The sequence below is a fragment of the Myripristis murdjan genome, chromosome 17, assembly GCF_902150065.1.
Source record: "Myripristis murdjan chromosome 17, fMyrMur1.1, whole genome shotgun sequence".
Classification (NCBI taxonomy): domain Eukaryota; kingdom Metazoa; phylum Chordata; class Actinopteri; order Holocentriformes; family Holocentridae; genus Myripristis; species Myripristis murdjan.
The window spans coordinates 7,237,182-7,243,181 of NC_043996.1; positions in this window are offsets into that span (position 1 = coordinate 7,237,182).

Sequence of the window (6,000 nt, forward strand, 5' to 3'; positions counted from 1 at the left end):
TCTTCAAGTTTTCCCAGTGTTGGAATAACATTATAAGCCTTTTTTTCTGGACAAGCACCATCATAAATAAATTTTTGTTTTTCATTTTGTGTGTCTATCATCACTGACATTGCTTGGCATTACTTTGTGTCATCTGTGAGCAATGTCTATTGTGTTTTGATCAGATTCTAGCCTTAATTTCCTCTGTCTGCTTTGTTTCTTTAAAGGGATAGTTCACCCATTTTGAAAATGTTTAAATTATTTCACTCTACCCCAATCTGTTATGTAGGACAGTAGTGGTCATTACTGAATGCTGGATACTGGCTGGATGCTCCAAATGCTAACTGTTAGCCTCCTGCCATTCAGGTGGACTTCCCCCCAGCTAACATTCTTAAAAATAACTGCCTATAACTGTTAAATAAACAAACAACAAAAAATACAAGTATTGTGTGGTCTCAGCTCTTTGTGCTGGTCCTCAGTTACAACAGTGGCTAGCAGGTGCCTGAAAGGTGCATAAAACTGATGATAGAGGGGAGTGAAGGAAAAGAAGCTAGGCACAACTTTCTGCCAGCTTTGGATTATTTTTGTCCCCACACATGTGTACATGTGTTCAATGAAAGAAAAAAAAAAAAGCACTCTCAAGCAATCTACTCTTGTCTCTGTAGTGGCTACTGCTCTGGTGTGGAGTGATACAGGAAGTGCAGAAATTACTGGATCTATTTGGATGTCGATGGCAGGAAAATAGTTTCAGAAGGTGACACTTGGTGTCAAACCTTTGAGTGGATCAAGGTGGACATTTTTAGCATCCAGCCAGTATCCAGCACCCAGTAACAATGACAGGAAGATAGCACCGCCACTGTCCTACATGACAGCCAGCAGATAAGTGAAATTCTATATATATATTTAAAAATGAGGGAACTATCGCTGTAAGAAGAGATTTGGAGTTTTGGACTCTGTACAGCATTTCTTGCATAAATTTCACAACCTCATCCATAGAGACAGTTCTTTAAATTCACTTCAAAGTGTATTAAGTCTCTCTTAAACAGTGCATGTGTTAAATTGCTAAAATAACATGACCACAACCCACATATGTGCTAAGCCTCCGATAACCGAGCATTGTCTGGCCGTTTGCTCGAGCATAAGTATGACGTTTACCTTTGCATCTAAAAACCTCGGCAACAATAGCAGACACACTGGACTCTTCCCCTTTGGCAAACTGAACTCTCAGTTCTGGGCTTATGACATGGATTAGCAAATGTCAATTAGAAGTACTACCATCCAATTACTGAAGGATTATCCATAGGGGAGCTAGGTAGGGGCTTTGCGGGGGACTGTGTAAACCACTGTCTATCACTGAGTTTATCTAGTGTCAGAGTGTTTAGACAAGACGCTGTGGAAATAAAACAAACTATTCTTCTTGGTTCACAAACGGCAGCTGAAGAGTGAAGGATATCCTGGACCAAATGCTTCCAAAGTCTGTAGCATCTATAATCTCCAAAAACATATGCAGCTCACAACTCTTTAGTGCACATGGCATGATAACAATGGACATTGAGGAAATTACGGTTTTTATTAATTTTGTGATCATACTTTGGACTTTGTCATGAATGAAATAATAGTAAAACTAGCTTTCATTTTGCTGAAGGCCTCTTGAGAGGTTCTTATTGATCCTTGGTACTCTTTGATAATGTCCGTGATAATTTGGATTCTTCTCTGTCTTAATTTGACAGTGGCTTTCAGCATTGATTATGGCATGGGAAAGTTACATCGGATTCTGCATGCTGGTGGCTTTTGTGCCAGCTTTTGTGTGAACTGTGAACCCCTACTTAGAAACCTTGGCTTGGATTTGAGATGAAGCGTGCGTAAGCTTTAGAGGGGTTAACCTCGCTCCCTGTTTACCACCATTAGCCGATCTTTACTTGAGGTCTTTGGTGATTAAGAACAGCGCCATGCAAACAAAAGCTATCATTGGCTTACAGTATGAAAACAAAGGGCTTAGGAAAGTTGTGAATGCAAACAAGCGCGAGGTTACCAAGTGTGTTGTGTTGAGATCCCTTGGGTCAACGTCGGGATGACTCTGACTCACTTACATTTCAGTGCATCACAGACACTGGCATCAAGTTCACACGGCCTACCATTTGCAAGTTTGCACTGGAATGAGCTGGATCAATATTGAAATATTGCATCCTATTTCAGCTTGTGTTTACTTTCCATTGAGAGTAAGCCGTGGGATTCGGAAGACCCATTTATCAATATTTGTTAATCTATCTCTTTTATGATAGTGGACAAACAGTATCAAATTTTCCCTAGCTTTATTTGTGTGAGTTTAAGCGCTTGACTTGAAAAAACAAGGACTGAAATTGGCAGGATGGCACGCAAGCGGGTTTGATGCCACCGCTTGACACGACAGAGAGCAGCAGGGTGACAGTCACAGCCTCGGTGACTTGTGGTTTTGGCTGAAGTCTCGCTTGACTTATTTTCCAAAGGTGCAGAGTGATGAGGGTGGCATAGATCGTCTGAAACCCGGCTTCAGCATTACTAATCCTAATCTATCAGTTGGCCTGCAGTTTGCTGTGTCTTCTGATGTATTGCCGCACCCCGTGACAGTTTGTTTAATACTAATTACACTGCCAGCCTGGGTTTGACATGGACCAATGACACAGGTTCAGCCGCAGTATGAGGATCTAGTGAACACAGGTCATGCCCTGCTGATTTCACTTTATGTGAGATCAACGTGTGTGAATTTTCCAGCGCCTACACCACATTAGTCATCTGCGTGTTTTTCAGTGGTGTGTGGTGTTTAAAATAACCAGAGATTAAACGTCAAAGACAAGTAGCGTTTCCATTGATAGTGTCTTTTACTGTGTTTGTGTACTTTGACTCTTTCCTACCAATGAATTGCATTCAAATTTGGAAATGGAGGGATTTTGATGACATGTTGTGAAAATTTTAACACCCCCACATGATTTGCAGGATAGATGCGATGTAAAATGTGGGGAAAACACTGGTATGGTCCTTTAAATTGTATGATCTTGACATTTGCCAGTTGTTTGCATGTGGATGCTCCAGTTCCTTAACAGCCTTGTGATTGCTTCTCAGTGGCTGGAAAAGTAGTTAGTGCCGGGGTGGTTTATCGACGCTAATCAAACATAATAACCCCTTAAACAGCACTGCCAAACCAAACCACATGCAAGTCCTGACCCTGAACATGACCCAGGTGTGTTAGAACCATATTAACACATGTAAACGAGGACAGACCCACAATCCACCCCTGTCTTTACAGCAACATGGATTTTACTGGACATGATTACTGTCACAGTTTTCTCAACAGTGAGGCTTTTCCAAAACTTTGAGAGATACTGCGAGAGATGTAGAAGATCAGAGGCGGTGAAAGAAGCACGCAGCCTGTTAAGGGTTTGAAGCTTTTGCCTTTCCTTTCATGCAAAAAAAAAAAAAAGAAAAAGTGTTTCTAGGTTTCTCAAAAGTACGTTTCCAAAGAATCTTTGTGTTATTAATTGAAATATAGAAAGTCACTGACGGTGCTAAATCATACAAGAGCACTGTGTGTTTCCGAAATATAGAAAGTCAGTAGTGTACAGGTAGACTATCAGAATATCACACACACACACACACACACACACACACACACACACACACACACACACACACTTTTCCTCTCCTCCATTATCTCATGTTGTCATCTCCCCCTTTCAAGATATGGGGATCCTGTGGCAAGACCCCAAGACCCCCCCTCTGCACAAGTCTCTCTCTCTCTCTGCAGTGTCTCACATGCACACACACACACACACACAGACACACACACACACACACACACACACACACACACACACAGAAGACCAGTGTTCTCCCCTGGGGGGGCTCGCAGAGATGAAAGGAGGAGTGTTGAAGGGGAGAGAAAGACAGATGAAATAGATGTGATGACTCCCTCCTCCTCCTCCTCCTCCTCCTCTCCCTCCTCCTCCTCTTCAACCCACCCCGACCTCCTCGTCTTTTCTCCCGGCTCCCTCTGTCCCTCTCCCGTATGGCTGCTGTATTCCCTAAAGTCCAATTAAAAAGTTAGGGTTAGGGTAACCCTAAACTTAACTGCCCTAACTTCAGAGCCACGTCATCCAAAACTACATTTCTATGTTTATTTATTTACCTTTTTTCATCGTCTTTCTGACAGTTTCTCCATTGGGATATTGATTAAGAAGTAACAGTATAGTAAAGGTTACAACTGTCAGAGGGCAAAAACGCAGACAAAATACTGTTTTTCTCCTAAAATTCAACTCTTTTCAGTCATCTTGACCAGTGAAATTGGTTTGGGTTTGAGATACAAACATTTGAATGATCATTTTGATAGACTCTTTTTCATAAGCCATCATGTGCATGACAACCTTCTGAGAGACTAATATACTGACTCCTGTTAAACATGGGGAATCTCAGCATGTTATGTCACAAACTCAAACAGTGTTCACTATCAAACACCGCCATCTTGTGGACATTTAGAGTTCCTGCAGAGGAACGTATTACATTATTTACACATTATTTGTGCTTATTATGTCAGTGTTGGCCAACACTATGATGCACTCTGTGCAATATGTTTCATATCTATACACACATTCTTTAATACAGCACATGCCAGCTATCTTGGCACCCTTAAGAATGTATCACACTCAGATATGACAGAATAAATGAAAGGTACCAAGAATAGATATTATGTCCAGAGTACATGAAAGAATAATACATTCAACATAAACACTATAGCTGATATGATACATTGAAACTACAGCAGGAACTTGGCAGGAGTTCACTGGTTCCCAACAGTTTCTACGCAATGACCAATACTGTCTATGAATCTCTGCAAAGTTTTCAGCAACAGAAAGATCATTTATTGCAGTGAATTTCAAACTGTGGGCCCCAGAATTGAGATGGGCTGGTCCTGGAAAAGCTCCCTCAAGTCATTATTTTTTGGAATTGGAAAGGATTTTTTTCTTTCAGTGGTGCAAAGGAGAACAATTGAATGCATCACTAACACCTTGTGAAAGCAACAATAACTGGAGAACTCAGCCTTCCTAGCTCACTGACAAATTTTGAAAACCAAGAACAGAATCACACCAAAAGTATGATAAATATGGTGAGTACTGATTATGGTTTTGGAGGACCTGATGGTGCGGAGGCCCCCAGTTTTGTTCTTTCAATTTTGTTCCAACTGTAGTGGATGAAGCTGACAACTCCACCAACTCCCACAGTGGAGGCTGGAGCGAGGAGCCCAGCCTGGAGGAGCACACCACGTCCAACCCAGAAATTGGACTCTGTACTTGCTGTGAACTCCACCCCCACCCAGGATGGAGGCATGGTATATCACAGATACAAAAATATGGATGTGGCTTGTCACTGTATGGAAATGTGCCTTCACTGTATCCTAAATGAGGTCTGACATCGCCTCTGATGGAGACTGAAAGACAATGAAGCTCACTCTGCATAAAAATATCTGAAAGTGTATCTATAAAACCACAACATTGATATATAGATTAAAACATTTTGTTTTATTTTTTTTTAAATCAAAAACTTATACATTGAATATGTTGTGTGTACAACAAAATGTAAAACTCTCAATCACTAATAGGCTGCAATCAAATTTATTGTCAACATGCAGCCAAAATACTTGTATATTAACGATATTAAAAACAAACAAACAAAAAAGCTTAAATAAATCAATAAAATAAAATAAATTTGCAGCCTCTTAGTGGTGTTGATGTGTTGATATATGCCACCGAAAAAATTCCTAAGGGTTTAATCAACAAAAAATGGGTGGCAAATTTTTACACACCATGTAAGCTAAACAGAGCTAAGCAAAGACAACATGGTCTGTGCGTGTGACTGCGTGATTTACTGTGTCATTTACAGTTTCACTTTTGATTAATTGTCCACTGTCCCTGACACATAAACCATTAAAACAAATAAAATGAAATGAAATACAAAAAAAAAAAAAAGCTGCCATAGATGCTACAAAATACA